Source organism: Phoca vitulina, unplaced genomic scaffold (genome assembly GCF_004348235.1).
Source record: "Phoca vitulina isolate PV1807 unplaced genomic scaffold, GSC_HSeal_1.0 scaffold58, whole genome shotgun sequence".
In the NCBI taxonomy this organism is placed as follows: Eukaryota; Metazoa; Chordata; class Mammalia; order Carnivora; family Phocidae; genus Phoca; species Phoca vitulina.
In genome coordinates, this window is record NW_022589761.1 from 5,938,454 (window position 1) to 5,954,547 (window position 16,094).

Below are 16,094 nucleotides of genomic sequence, written 5' to 3' on the forward strand. Positions count from 1 at the left end.
AATATCTGAGGGTCTAATATATAACATGGTGACTATAGTTAACAATACTGTGTTGTAGTAAGTGCTTGTCCTTAAAACGCAATTGACACAACTCACGTGACAGACACAGCTGCCCCCTCCCCCAGGGCAAAGGTGGTAAAGCCTCTGGCTTCCATTTCTGTCCTCTCCATTACAAAGGCCGAAACCTCCTCGGCACAGCCAGCTTTGCCCCTGCCCAAATATGCCTGGGCTGGACACGGAGCGCCTCTCAGGGCAGCAAGGGCAGGGGGTGCGGCGCTTTCCCTACAAGTCAGAGCAAATACCCGAGACTTCAGAGCTGCAAGGGCTTTTGGCTGGTTTTGACTGTTAACCCCACACTTTGTGAGGCTGATGTGAATGGATGCTGCGTGGCTCGGTTGGTTAAGCGTCTGCCTTTGGCTCAGGTCAGGATCCCAGGGTCCTGCTATCCATCCAGGCCTGTATCGGCCTCCTTGCTCAGCGGGAGCCTGCTTCTCCCTCTGCCTGCCGCTCCCCCTGCTGTGCTCTCTCGCTCTCTCTGACAAATAAATTAAATGTTAAAAAAAAAAAATGATGCTGATGTGAAAATAAATAAAAGAAACCTTATTTTAAATGGAGTCGGGAAGCCCTAAAGAGAAGGCTGTCACCCACTACCACTTGCCATAAGAAGCAAATATTCATTCCCCAACAGGAAGAAGCTTGCTTTACATATCCCAGCGGGAGGGAGACTCGCTCCTAGCACCCCCAGCAGCCCAGCCAATGAGAACTCAGGGAAACAGCCCTTCCCAGCTTCCCCCTTTCTCTTATAAAAGTAAGCCCTTGTCCCCTGTTCTCAGGACTGGCCTAAGATTCGCCATAGTTTGCTTGTCCTGAATTACAATTCCCCTGCTATTCCTGAATAAACTCATTTTCTGGTAAAATAGGTGGCTTTTTTCTTTTGAGGTCAACACTGATGACCTAGACTCATGCACCAGAAGAACAGTGAGGTGAACTATTAATTAGGTTGAGGTTCAGCAGCAAGTAATAGAGCAGGGGCAAGGTGGGAAACCACACATACACTTTCAACAAGGTAGAGGGCATTTCCCTCTCACACAGAAGTCTGGAGTTTGGTGATTAGGACTGGCCTGAAGGCCTCTCAAAATGTCAAGGTAGGGCTCCTTCCATCCATCTGTTCCTGTTCCCTAATCTGGGGCACTCATCCACAAAGCCCAAAATGGCTGCTAAAGCCATCACATGTGCATCCAAGGCAGTGAGATAGAGGAAGGGAAAGTGGACCTGTCTTTTAGGACACTTCCAGGAAGTTACACACACACACACACACACACACAAGGCTGCTGTGAACATTCATATACAAGTTTTTGTATGGATATATATGCTTTCATTCCTTTTAGATAAATACCTAGGAGTGGGATGGCTGAATCATATGGTAGATGTATGTTTAACTTTTATGAAACTGCCAAAGTGTTTTTCCAAAGTGGTTGTACCATTTTACATTCCTATCAGCCAAGTATGAGAGTTCCAAATCTTTGCCAACACTTGGTATGATTACTCTTTTTAATTTTAGCCATAATTAGAATGTAGGTATGTAGTGGTGTCTCATTGTGATTTTAATATGCATTTCCCTAATGGCTAATGATAGTGAGCACCTTTACCTATTTGATAAAGTTTTTGTTCAAATCTTTTGCCCATTTCTATTGGTTTGTTTTATTATTGAGTTTTGAGAGTTTGTGATCTATTTTGGAATCAAGTCCTTTACCATATTTTCTTTTAATTCTCTTAGCAGTGTCTTTTTAAAAATATTCATTTATTTACTTATTTGAGAGAGAGGGCACAAACGGGAGGGGCAAAAGGAGAGAGAGAGAGAATCTCAAGCATACTCCGTGCTGAGTGCGGAGCCCAACACGGGGCTCAATCTCATGACTCTGAGATCACAACCTGAGCCAAAAACCAAGAGTTGGACACTTAATGACTGCACCACCCAGACACCCCTTAACAATGTCTCTTGAAGAGCAGTTTTAACTTTGTGAGGCCAATTTTGCCTTTTTTTTTTTTAACACATCATGCTTTTGTTGTTGAATCTCAGAAATCTTTGCTTAACTCGTTTTCTCTTATGTTCTCTTCTAGAAGTTTTATGGTTGTGGTTTTATATTTAATCTAGGATCCATGTTGAGCTCATTTTTAGTTGGCACAACATATGCATCTAAGTGTATTCTTCTGTATATGGATACCCAACTATTCCCAGGACATTTGTTGAAAACACTGGCCTTCTCCACTCTATTGCTTTTGCGCATTTTAAAAACCCCAAATGCCAACATATGTTAAGATCTATCTCTGAACTAAGAATAGGCTGCCCTTTTCCATTGATCTATTTGTCTTTCTTGAAGCTAATCCCACACTGTCTTAATTTCTGCCTTATAACAGGCCTTGAAGTGAAAGGGTATGAGTTCTCCCATCTCTTCCTTTTCAAAGTTGTTTTGACTGTTCCAGTTCTTTTTTATTTCCATCTGAATTTATGGATAAGCCTGGAAATTTCTTTTACAAGAAAAAGCCTGCATTGGGACTGCATGGACTCTATAAGTCAATTTGAGGATTGACATCTTAGCAATATTTTGTGTCTTCCAATCTGTGAATGTGGTACCTCTCCCCATTTACTCAAGCCTTCTTTAAAATCTCTTTGCAATGTTTTGTAGTTTCCAATGTACAAATCTTGCATGCCTTTGGTCAGATTTATCCTAAAGTATTTAATATTTTTGACACTATTGTAAATGGCATTTTAAAAACTGTAGTGAAATACACATAATACAAAATTTACCATTCTAAAATCTTTAAAGTTCAGTATTGTAAAGTACATTTCATATTTCAACCAATCTCCAGAAGTCTTTTCATCTTGTAAAACTAAAACTCTATACCCATTAAACACAACTCTCAAGGTACCTGGGTGGCTCAGTCAGTTAAGCGTCTGCCTTTGGTCAGGTCCTGATCCCAGGGTCCTGGGATCGAGCCCCGCATTGGGCTCCCTGCTCAGCGGAGAGCCTACTTCTCCCTCTCTCACTCCCCCTGTTTGTGTTCCCTCTCTTGCTGTGTCTCTCTCTGTCAAATAAATAAATTAAATCTTTAAAAAAAATAAAATGAAATAAACACAACTCCCCATCCCCTTCCTCCTCCCAGCCCTTGACAACCACCATTCTACTTTCTGTCTCTATGAATTTGACTACTCTAGGATTCCTTATTTAAGTGGGATCATATAGTGTCTGTCTTTTTGTGACACTTATTTTTCTTAGCATAATGTACACAAGGTCCATCCATGTTATAGTATATATCAGAATTTCCTTCCTTTTTAAGGATATCTATCACATTTTTTTTTCTTTTTCGAATTTTTACTTAAATTCTAGTTAGTTAACATATAGTGTAATATTGGTTTCAGGAGTAGAATTTAGTGATCTGTCTTACACTGTTGGTAGGAATGCAAACTGGTGCAGCCACTCTGGGAAAGAGTATGGAGATTCCTCAAAAAGTTAAAAACAGAATACCCTAAGACCCAGCAGTTGCACTACTAAGTATTTACCCAAAGGATACAAAAATGCAGATTCAAAGGGGTACATGCACCCCAATGTTTATAACAGCATTATCAACAATAGCCAAACTATGGAAAAAGCCCAAGTGTCCATCGACTTATGAATGGATAAAGAAGATGCAGTATATATATATACAATGGAATACCACTCAGCCATCAAAAATAATAAAATCTTGCCATTTGTAACGACATGGATGGAGCTAGAGTGTATTATGCTAAGTGAAATAAGTCAGTTGGAGAAAGACAAATACCATATGATTTCACTCACATGCGGAAATTAAGAAACAAAACAGATGAACATATGGGAAGGGGAAAAAAAGAAAGAGGGAAGCAAACCATAAGAAACTCTATCACATTTTATTTATCCATTCATCCATCAATGGACACTTGGGTTAGTATCACCTTTTGACTATTGTGAATAATGCTATTGTGAACATGGATGTACAAATACCTCTTACAGACCTGTTTTCAATTCTTTTGGATATATACCCAAAAGTGGAATTGCTGCTTCGTATGGTAATTCTATTTTTTATTTTTAAGGAACCACCACCTATTTTTCCATAGCAGCTATACCAGTTTGTATTCCCACCAACAATGCACAGATGTTCCAATTTCTCTGCACTACCTTGTTTACACTTGTCATTTTCTGCTTTTTTTTTTAATAGTAGCTATCTTGATGGGTATGAGGTGATATCTCGTTGTGATTTTGATTGTCATTTCCCTAATGATTAGTGATGTCGAGCATCTTTTCATATGCTTACCGGTCATTTGCATACCTTATTTGAAGAAATGTCTATTCAAGTCCTTTGCCCATTTTTAAATCAGGTTATTTTTGTTTTTGTTAAGTAATAGGAGTTCTTTATATATTCTAGATATTAACCCCTTATCAGATATATGATTAGCAAATATCTTCTCCCATTCCATAGGTTGCCTATTCATTCTTTCATGTCCTTTGATGCATAGAACTTTTTCATTTTGATAGAGTCCATTTATTTATTTTTGGTTTTGGTGTCATATCCAAGAAACCACTGACAAATCTGATGTCATGAAGTTTTCTCTACGTTTTCTTCTAAGAATTTTATAGTTTTAGGTCTTATTTTTAGGTCTTTGATCCACTTTGAGTTAATTTTGATAGATGGTATAAGGTAAGGGTTGAATATCATTCTTTTACAATGTGGATATCCAGTTTTTCCAGCACCATTTGTTGAAAAGACTCTTGTGCTTACTTTTAGGGTAATTTTCTCTTCTTTTTTTCCAGATACTTAAAGAGGAAGCAGACATCATTAATTTTAGATGGCTTGCTATAGACTGGATGTTTGTATCTCAACAAAATTCACTTAAGCCTCATCCCTAACTTAGAAGTAGAGCCTTTGGGAGGTGATTAGCTAATGAGGGCAGAACCCTCATGTATGGGATTAGTGCCAATATAAAAGAGGCCTGAGAGAAATCCCTTGCCACATCCACCATAAGATTACGCTAAGAAGACTATTGTCTATGAGGAAGGTGGCACTCTCACCAGATACTGAATCTGCCAGTACCTTGATCTTGGACTTCCCCGTCTCCAGAACTGTGAGAAATACATTTCTGTTGTTTATAAGCTACCCAGTCTATGGCATTTTGTTATAGCAACCTGAGTGGACTAAGACACTGTTCTTTTCTAAAACAGCCATTTATTGTTATAAATTTCCCCTTAACTTCTGCTTTGACAACCTCCCACATATTTTTACATTTTGTGTCTTCACTTATATTCGGTTCAAAATGCTTTTTCATTTTTCTTTTGATTTCTTTTTTGAACTGTAGGAAATTTTAAAATACAAATAGTTTCCAAATATCTGGAGATTTTTCAGCTATATTTCTGTTATGGATTTCTAATTTAATTCCATTTATATCACAGAGAACACTGTATAACTTGAGCTCTTTTATTTTTATTGAGACTTGTTTCATGGTCAAGAAGCCGATCCATTTCAATAATTGTTCTGGGTGCACTTGGAAATAATGTGTAGCCTGCTGTTTGGGGGTAGAATGTTCTATAAATGTCAATTCAGTCAAGTTGGTTGATGGTGTTGTTCAAGTCTTCTGCATACCTACAGATTTTCTACTTTAGTGTCAAGTGACAAAAATAATACAATCTAGTAATGACTTTTATGTCCTTTATTCAAGGGAAAACAATCCATGGGTTGGGGGAATACAGTGCTTCTCAAGAAGGAGAAAACCCTTCTCAAGTGATTTTAGGCAACAGTGACCTTTATAGAGAAGAAGAAATGTGGAAACAGGGTATGATTGGCTAGGAGGTCTGGGATTTTCATAAAGGCTAGCAGGTCCTATTTTCTAAGGGAAGGGATTTGGAAGGCTGTGATTAGTGTATGTTAGTTTTCCTTGACAGTGAGGCATTTCCCATAAGTGCAGGCTGACTTAGGCTTAGATTTTTCTAAAGTTTTTTCCTTTATATATTTTGAAGCTCTGTTATTAGGTGCATAAACACGTAGAACTATTGTGTCCTCTTGATTAGTTGACCCCTTTATTATTAAGAAATAAATTTCTTTTTCCCTGGTATTACTCTTTGGGGTTTTTTTACAAGATTTTTTTATTTTTTATTTTTAAGTAGTCTCTACATCCAACATGGGGCTCGAACTTACCACCCTGAGATCAAGAGACACATGCTCCACTGACTGAGCCAGCCAGGCACCCCCCTAGAATTACTCTTTGAAATATACTTCATCTGATATTAATATCACTCCAGAATGATATATCTTTTTCCATCCTTTTACTTTCAGCCTCTTTGATAAAATGAGTTTAGCAAGATCACAGTTTGTAATATCAACACACAAAAACCCAATGTGTTTCCTTATGCTAGCAATGAACAATCAGAAATCAAATTTATTTAAATAAATAGATAAAGGGGATTAAGAGTACACCGATCCTTAAATAAATAAAATCTTTAAAAAAAAAAGAGTACACCGATCTTGATGAGCACTGAGTAATATATAGAATTGCTGAATCATTACATCGTGCACCTGAAACTAATATAACACTGTATGTTAATTATACTTCTATACAAAATAATAAATAAATAAAAATAAATAAAATAACAGCTATCAAAAATAATAATCATAATACCATTTGCAATAGCTCTCACAAAGCAAGTAGTTGGGTGTAAATCTAAACAATTATGTGTATCAGCTGTGTGTTTAAATTACAGCTGCTGATGAAGGAAATAAAAGGCCTAAATAAATGGGGAGGCTTCCCATGCTGGTGAAAAGGAGGTTCCACGTCTCTCCCGGAATTGATCTGAAACGTTAATGCAATTCCTATTAAAAGACTTGTAGATCTACACATAGTCAATTCCGAAAAAGACCGACAAAGTTGGAGTACTCATATTACCTGACTTTCAGAATCACTGTAAATCTACATTAAAAGACAGTGTGGTATTTGCTAAGGGACAGACACATTGATCAACAGAACAGAATAAACAGTGCAGAAAGAGACCTATACAGATATGGCCAATTTATTTTCAAAAGAAGGTCAATGCAATTTATCATAGAAAGAATAGGGTGTTGTTTTTTTTGTTTGTTAAGATTTTTTTTTTTAATGTATTTATTTGAGAGAGAAAGAGTAAGAGAAAAAAACAACGTGGGGCCGGGGGGCGGCGGGGGGGGGGCGCTGAGGGAGAGGGAGAGCTGAGCCCCAGCTCCTGAGGCAGGGCTTTATCCCAGGACCCTGAGATCATGACCTGAGCCAACCAGGCGCCCCAGAGTTGTTTTTTGTTGTTTGTTTGTTTAAGATTTATTTATTTATTTGAGAGAGAGCGTGCAGAGCAGGGGCGGGGAGAGGGAGAGAGAAACTCAAGCTGACTCTGAGCTAGAGTCCCACTGGGGGGCTCCATCTCACCATGCTGACATCACCACCTGAGCTGAAACCAAGAGTCCCACACCAACCCACTGAGCCACCCAGGCGCCCCTAGGGTTTTTTAATGGTGTTAATTAATTGAAAAAAAACAAATGAAAATCATCATCATTATCCCATCTAAAACCTCACCTCCAGTCACCTGGGTGGCTCAGTCGGTTAAGCATCAGAGTCTTGGTTTCGGCTCAGGTCATGACAGTTATGTGATCTAGCCCCAGGTCAGGCTCTGTGCTGAGTGCAGAGTCAGCTTCAGATTTTCTCTGCCCCTCCCTCTCGCTTGCTCTCTCTCTCTCAAGTAAATAAAATCTTAAAAAGAAAAAAAAAGAAAACCTCACCTCTTATGCAATAATGAACTCAATATGGATTACAGATTTAAATGTAAAATGTAAATCTATCACACGTTTGGAAGAAAACATAGGAGAAAATCTTCCTGACACTGGATTAAGCAGAGAGAAATTCTTAGACATGACAACAAAAGCACGTCCATAAAAGAAAAAAAATTAATTTGGGTTTAATGCAAATTTAAAACTTTGCTCTGCATATGACACTGTTAAAAAATTAAAAAGATAAGCTACAGACCCAGAGAAAACACTTGCGAATCACATATCTGAGAAAAGACTTGTATCCAAAACATATAAACAACCTTCAAAACTAATAAAAACAACTGCTGGAATTGACCAATCACCTGACAGAGTAGGAAGAGCTTGAACTCCTTCAGACCAATCAGCAGCCATGTGAGTATTGGATTCCCCCACCCTATTACATGCAACTTCAATCAGCCAATAGTAATAGAAAGACAGGATAGGAGGCGGGGCCTGCATGGTCTCCACGGTAACCCCTGGCCGGTTGGAATGAGGGAGAGGCTCCTTGTACCCAGACCCAGATGCCCTAATGGGAGTGTTTGAAGGGGCAGGGAGGGAATTTATGGGGGGATAGGGTGGGCGGAAGAGAGCGTGAGTAGCGGCAGAATGAGGGGGCAAGAAGGGTCTCAGGCGGAGGCAGAGAGGGTGTTACAAGAAGAACTATTTAGAGGGAACACGGGTTTAGGAGAACGGGGAGGCTGCTGTGAGTGGAGGAAAGAGGGGTTCAGAGGGTCAGGACGCTGGTTTCAGAGGTAGGGAGAAGGTGGTAGAGGGAGAAAGAGCAGGCCTTTATAAGGGGACAGAGAAGAGGCTACAAGGGGACATGGAGAGGACTTAGAATTTAGAGTTGGTCCAAGAAGGTCTTAGAGGAGCCAACAGAGAGGCCATGGGTGGGGAGAAAGGGAAGGGAGAAGTTTATGGGGGAACAGTAAGGCTCATAACAGGACCATGACAGGTTCATGGGGAGAAAGTGAGGGATATTACAAATGAGATCAGGAGAGAGGTATTGTAGACATGCACAGTTTCATAGGGTGAGAGCTTTACGAGGGAACAAGGTTTTATAGATGGAAAGCGAGAGTGTTCAAGTGTTGAGTAGGGTCTTCTTAGTAGGTGTTTTATAGGGGCAAAAAGGCTGCTTTCGGGGACCATGAGGGTGTTATAGGAACAAAGTGTGATAGTGGCTCAGTTGCGGTTCCAGGGAGGCCAGTGAGAGTCATCGGAGTCAGCAAGGGCTTTTGTAGGGGCAGTGTTAGGGGCCAAGTGAGACATGCTGTAGGGACCTGCAAGGCAGTTCTAGAAGACAAGGAGGAGGTTATAGGAGACAGGGAAAGGGTTACTAGGAACAGGCAGGGATTATAGAGCATAGGGGTGGAGGGGGCTGGGAGATCCAGGGTAAAAGGGGTATTAAAGGGAATAATGAGAGGTTAGAGGGGACATGGTAGGAATTAGAGGGAGTCAGTAGGGGTTTTAAAGGAGGTCAACAAAGAATTTATAGGGGCCAAGTTATCATGAAAATGAGTCAGAGGGGACAGCACAGTCCAAAAGCCATACTGAGCCATGACCCACTCCCTGCCCACAGGCATTTGAAATTTTGCAGGACAAGCCCCCCAAAGACCACATGTGCCTGTCGATTTGCGCCTTCCTCCTGTGTTTTCCCATAGGCATTGTAGCCTTGATCTTCTCTGTCCAGGTGGGAATCTGCGTCATGCCAATCCTCTCCTCCTCTACTCCCTTTTCATCCTGGCCTTGACCTTGGCTCAAATTCTTTCTTTTGTCCCTCCCATGGGTTCAAGTCCCCGCCCTGTTGTGTCCTTACAGTTCTATAGCTCACCCATTACAATAACCCACTGAAGCCCAACTATTCCTGTCCTGCCTCTCCCCTCTAATCAGACAAGGCACAGCAACAGATGGAATAACCGAGCCTTGGCAGCCGAGACCTCCCACCAAGTCTACTACATTGCAGTCTTGGGGATTGTTTTGGGAAGCCTCGTCACACTCACCGTCTTGATTTTCCTCATGATGGACTTACTTGCTCGTTAACCTTTTCAGCAAACTACCAAATATATACAACCGTGTTACTTACTTTGACTCTTAAGTATCCATTTGGGCCAAATGGGACACCTTTTCTACATGTCTGGACTGCTAAGTGTCGACAGCCTGAGCCAGCATCTTGAGGTAGTTGATGGGGCAAAAAAGGGGTCAGTTGGGCAGTCCACTGGACCAGAGTTCAAGATCAACCCTGGGACCCTGCCAGGAGATAGGGCTGTGGAGGCAGGGTAGGGCACTGTTTCCTCAGGACAGTCTCCCCTCCTGTTCACATCATGCATTCATGCCATAAATCTATGCATCCCAAGGGCCTTGGCTGTGCTATGATGCTGGGGATATAGCAGTTACCACTTCAGATTCAACCACACCCCCCTCAGGACTTATAAACTAGGTGAATACAGACATATCACCAGACAGTGACAGTCCAGTGTGGTCTAATCTCTAGTAGGGGAAACTTAGAGAGGAGGGTTGTAAGAGGCCAGACCTTAGCTTGGTTACTTACAGTCTACCAGAAAGCCAGGGAGTCAAGCAGCTGTCAGTGAACTGATAGGAATTCAGGTCAAGTTACAATTGTAGAGAACTTCTATAACAGGTATGGTTGCCTCTTCTCCCCCTCACCACCAAAGTTTGTCATTTATTCATTATTCAACACAGAATTTCTGAGCACATACAATGTACCAGGCACTGTACTAGGAGCTAGAAACTCAACAGAGCAAGATAAGCACAACTCCTTTCTGAAGGAGCTTACATTCTACCGGGAAGAATACCATAAACAAATAGACCTCTAAATAAACAAGATAATTACAGGGAGTGGTAAATGATAAGGAGAGAAATAAAACAGGGTAATGTTTTATTTATAAATAAGCTAAAGTAGTACCACTACTGGTCCACTATTGTTAATGGTCTACAACAAGAGAAGTGCAGAATTACCAATAAGCACTTCAAAACTCACAGAAATTTGACATGGCCATGACATCCAAGAATATAATCAATAGACTTGTTGTGTTGGACAGGATATAGACCAAAAGAATCAGTACATGACAGATTGGCGATATCAAAAAATGAGTCCTACTCCATAACCACAAATAGTTTGAGGTACACTGAGCTAGTGGACAATGAGGTCTAGAAGTATATTGTTTAGAGTCATGCTAGTGGCTGTAACAAATAAACCCCACCATTTCAGTAGCACACAAAATTGTTTATTTCACATTCACAGAACCTCCCAAAGTGGGCATTTCTGGTTGCCCACGTATTAAGTTAGGGATCCAGGCTCCTTCCACTTGGTGATTCCATCTCCTAAAATGCTCAGAGTCCTTTGAAGGACTCCAGAAGATAAGAGACTGGAGAACCCCCACTTGCTTCCTAAAATCCTCAACCCAAAAGTGAATCCTTATACACCCTTGGATGGGAATGTAAATTGCTACAGCCACTATGAAATATAATATGGGCGTTCCTCAAAAAATTAAAAGTAGAACTACCCATGGTCCAGCAATCCTGCTTCTGGGAATATATCCAAAGGGGAAAAAAATTACTGTCTCGGAGACATCAGTATTCTCATAATTAGAGCAGCATTATTCACAATACCCAAATACAGAAACAACCCAAGTGTGCACCAATGGATGAAGGGATAGAGAGGATTTGGTGTATATATGTAAATAAAGAGATATTATTAAACAATGAGAACCATGAAATCCTGCCATTTGCAACAACACAAATAGACCTTGAGGCCATTATGCTAACGAGATAAGTCAGATAAAGAAAAATATTGTGTGGTATCACTTATATATGAAATCTAAAAAAGCCAAACTCACAGAAACAGAAAGTAGAATGATGGTTGCCAGGGGCTGGGGGAAACGGGGACAGGCTGTTAAAAGGATACAAACACTCAGTTATAAGATGAGTAAGATCTTAGGATCTAATGTATAACATGGTGACTATGGTGAATAATACTGTATCATATACTTAAAATAAGCTAAGAGAGTATATCTTACATGTTCTCACCAAAAAAGGAAAAAAAGGTAACTATGTGAGGTAATGGATATATTAATTAACTTGATTGTGGTAATAATTTCACAATGTATATGTTTATCAAATAACCATGTTGTACATTTTAAATAGCTTACATTTTTTTGTCAATTATACCTCAGTAAGCCAGGGGGAATTTTTTTTTAAATAAAGCTTTGGCCCTAAGTGACACACATCTCTTACTCTCAGTCCACTGGACAGAACTAGTTTCATGGCCTCAACTGGTTGCAGGGGCCTCTGGAAAATGTAGTCTCAGACTGGGTAGTCTATAGACACCTAGCTGGCTTTGCCACAGAAAGCCTTTCTAAGGGGCGCCTGGGTGGCTCAGTCGGTTGAGTCTCTGCCTTCAGCTTGGGTCATGATCCCAGGGCCCTGGGATCGAGCCCCACATCGGGCTCCCTGCTCAGTGGGGAGTCTGCTTCTCCCTCTGCCTGCCTCTCTCTCTCAAATAAATAAATCTTAAAAAAAAAAAAAAGAAAGAAAAAGAAAGAAAGAAAGAAAGAAAGAAAGAAAGAAAGAAAGAAAGAAAGAAAGAAAAGAAAGAAAAGAAAGAAAAGAAAGAAAGAAAAGAAAAAGAAAGCCTTTCTAAGATGTTCTTTGAGCTGAGACATGGAAGCCCAAGTATGAGAGCTGCTCCAAGAACTGTGAGAACAGGGTTCCCAGAATGGGAATCGCAAAGACTTAAAGCTGGAATGAGGTTGGAGATTCAGAGAACAAAAAGGAGGCCAATGTGGCAGTGAGTAATGTCACACATCTCCCACTCTCCAAAGCAGGTGGGGTTCTCTCCTCCTCCCTATAAGAACTCTTATAGGTGCTTTCCAGCTCTCCTGAAGAGGAAATGCAACACGTATTCTTTACCTTCCATCTGACAAAGATCTGCTCACAGGAATGTTTTGTAGACATCTTTTGCAGGCTGTCTATCTTTAGGACCTCCAACCCCCTCTATGCCTGGCTCTGCACTGGGTGATGCTGGGGACACAACAGTGACCAACATAGATCCCATCACTGTCCTCAGGACATCTGCAGTCCAGTGGAGAAGACAGGCTCACACCAGATGGGACTGTGAGTTGTTCTTTCACTTATTCTTTCCTTCAGCAAAGTTTTATTGTGCATCTCCTGCATTGCCATTCTGGTGGTGTGTGAAAGATGATAAGCTTAAGTAAGAAAAATATTAAGAGTACTGTGGGGAAAAAAGTAAAGCACGGCAAGGGTGATCAGAAGTATTGGAGATGGGTGAGGGGCTATAGTTTTAAATAGATAGGCAGGTAATGCCCCAATTAGGATCTGACTTTTTAGCAAAGGCTTGCAGGACTTAAGAGAGGAAACCAGACACGTATCTGGGGTGAAAGTCTCAGGCAGATGGAACCGCTAGTGCAAAGGCCTCAAGCGAGGAGCCCATCCAATATTTCTGAGCTATTGTAAGGAGGTCAGAATAGCTGAAGTGAAGTAAGGTAGGGAACGGTTAGAGATGAAATCAGGGAGGTAACATAGGCAAGATCAAAGCGAGCGTACTTTACTCCAAGTGACATGAACAGACATTGAACAGATAAGTGACATGTGCTGACTCAGGTGTTAATAGGCTCCCTAGGACCCTGGAGGGGAGCAGACTATGGTGAACAGGTGACAGCAGGGAGACTCCTATGATTTTCCAGATGGGAGGTGATGAGTGGGGAAGAAGGGAAAAGCCTTGATGAATTTTAAAGGTAAACAGGAATTGCTGATGCATGATATAGGTGTAAGAAAAAGAGGGAATTTTGGCCTCAGGAGCTGGAATCACAGAGCTGCCCTTGTGTGATCTGGGGAAGTGGGAGAGAAACAAGTCTGGGGAGGTACAGTGTAGTGGTCATTCTGTTTGGGAGCCACGTTCTGGCTACAGGCTGGTTCAGAGTGGGCATGTGACCCTGTCTGAGCAAATGAGACTTGGATAAATGGTTTCTGGAGCTTTGTAAAAAGAAGCAGCCCCCCCTCTTCCATGTCACCCTCTAAAACCACATCTTTCTCCCCTTCAAATGGTGCAGGGTAAGTCATTCTACAACCAGGCAGAAGAGCCTGGAACTGCTAGGATGAAAGAGGAGCCAAAAAAGAAGCAAGTGCTGGGAAGGGGAGCCAGAAACTGGGTCCCCAGTGACATCACCACCATCACCATCATCCCCATCACAATAGTCACTGAGCATTCAACTGTGTGCAGGCACTGCTCAAGGAGCTTATGCATATTGTCTCATTTAGACCCCACAACAACACTAAAAACAGGTATTATTTTTGTCAATTCATAAATGAGGAAACTGAGGCTGCAGAGATTGAGAGACTTGCCCTAGATCGTTTAGCCTGAATGATGGAATGAGGATTCAAACCCAATGAGCCAGGCTGCAGAGCCTTTGCTCATAATAAAATTGCCTTCCAGTGTTTGAGCTGCTGGATCAGACCTCACCTGAATCAGGAGAAACCAGGACACTTTCCAAATCACATGAGCCAAGATTATTTCTTGTTTGGGAGGAAAAACACTACCTTGGGTTTTGGGGATTTGTCATCATCAACTGGGCTCAGCTGTGAGAATCCAGAGAAGTTAATCCAACCAACCTGGGTGGGTGGGGGGCAGTCAGAGAAGGCTTGCATAGGAGGGCACATCTGAGATAAGACCTAAAAAATGAGGAGGAGGTAGCCATTGAAGATAATGAAGAAGGGTGATGGAGGTAGAGGGCACAGCAGGAAGACAATCCCAGAGGAGGGAGGGAGGGAGCCTTGACAGGTAATGTCCAAATGAGAACACTGCTTTCCTCTCTGGAAAGGGCTTGGCCTATGGATAAGTGTCTTCCACTCAGCCTGATCATCTCTCCCACCAGCCCCTGCTAAGCCTCAACTCTGTCATCACCTGCCCCAGTTCCCTGCCCTGGCCTGTCTCCTCCTCTGATTCACCACCCACAGGACATCTAGAATGTTCCCCCCACTTTTTTTTAACTTTTAATTTCTTAATTTTGATAATGGTTTCAAATCTACAGACTGTGCGAAACAAGTCTAACAGAACCCCACGTGCCACCCACATTTCACAAATGTAAACATTTTCCTATACTTGCACCTGTCAGCGGGGAATCTGGTTCTCCCTCTCCCTCTGCCCCTGCTTGTGCCCCTCTCTTGCTGTGTCTCTCTCTGAAAAATAAATAAAATGTTGTAGGTGCAAATTAAACCCTTCCCCCCTTCTCTGTTCCCTCTTCCCTCCATCCCTGAAAGAAACCACCAAACTCATGTTGCTGTATATCAATCCTGTGTGTATTTCATACTTTTACTCAGTATGTGTGGACATACTTGGTACAGAGTTCTTGCTTTGGGTGTTTCAGTAACCTTAGTGACTTCTGCCGAATCTTTCCAGCTCTTCACTTTCTAAGACTCAACTTCTGGGTCTCTCAGCTGGCCCAGTTGATGTTTCAGTTGACACCGTCATAAAAAAGCCAACTGTTATGGGGAAATTAGAGACAGGATGGTCTAAAATGTGCCAGATATTCATCACAAATTTTAAAACTGTATATCCAAGAAGCCAATGATAAGAATCCATCTCTGGGTATTAATGCTAATAAAGGTTTTATCCCCCCAAAGTAATGTCCTGTAGATGGCACTTAAGCTTTAATATGCATACAAATCCCTGACAGATTTGGTCAAAATGCATGTTTTGATTCAGTAAGTCCAGGAGTGGAGGGGCAAGGGATTCTGCATTTCTAACAAGCCCCTGGAGGATTCTGGTCCTTGAACACCTTATAAGCAGCAAATTACAGGCATTAATGTGGGAGCTTGAAGCTTGTCAAATAGGGATCAGGAGCAGAACACGGGTTAACTATCTCAGTTTGGGGATGATAATCATTTTGTCATTTGTATATTGAACAGACTGAACAGGGTGGGGGGTACAAATATGACTTCCACTTCTTTCTGTGAGTAAGATGCCAATCTCACATTTTTGCATCAACCTTTTGGGGAATGGAGAAGAAAACATCCTCTTCTTATGTAGGAGAGGAAGAGGAGAGTCACTCCAACTTCCTCCATGAACAGCAGCTTGAGGGTAACAATAACTCCACAGACACCAAGAGTCCCTGCTTACAGAGTGGATCAGGGTTCCATCTGAGAGGCTGAACCACCAGGGGAGATGACAGATAGATAGATAGATAGATAGATAGATAGATAGATAGATAGATAGATAGATA

General features: G+C 41.5%; 1 protein-coding gene across 1 annotated transcript in view; it reads right to left on the reverse strand.

The window, feature by feature from the left end:
- The window catches only part of ATP4A (ATPase H+/K+ transporting subunit alpha), an 84,591-nt gene that overhangs the window by 65,206 nt on the left and 3,291 nt on the right, over positions 1-16,094 (reverse strand). The gene's annotated exons all lie outside the window — the stretch shown is intronic.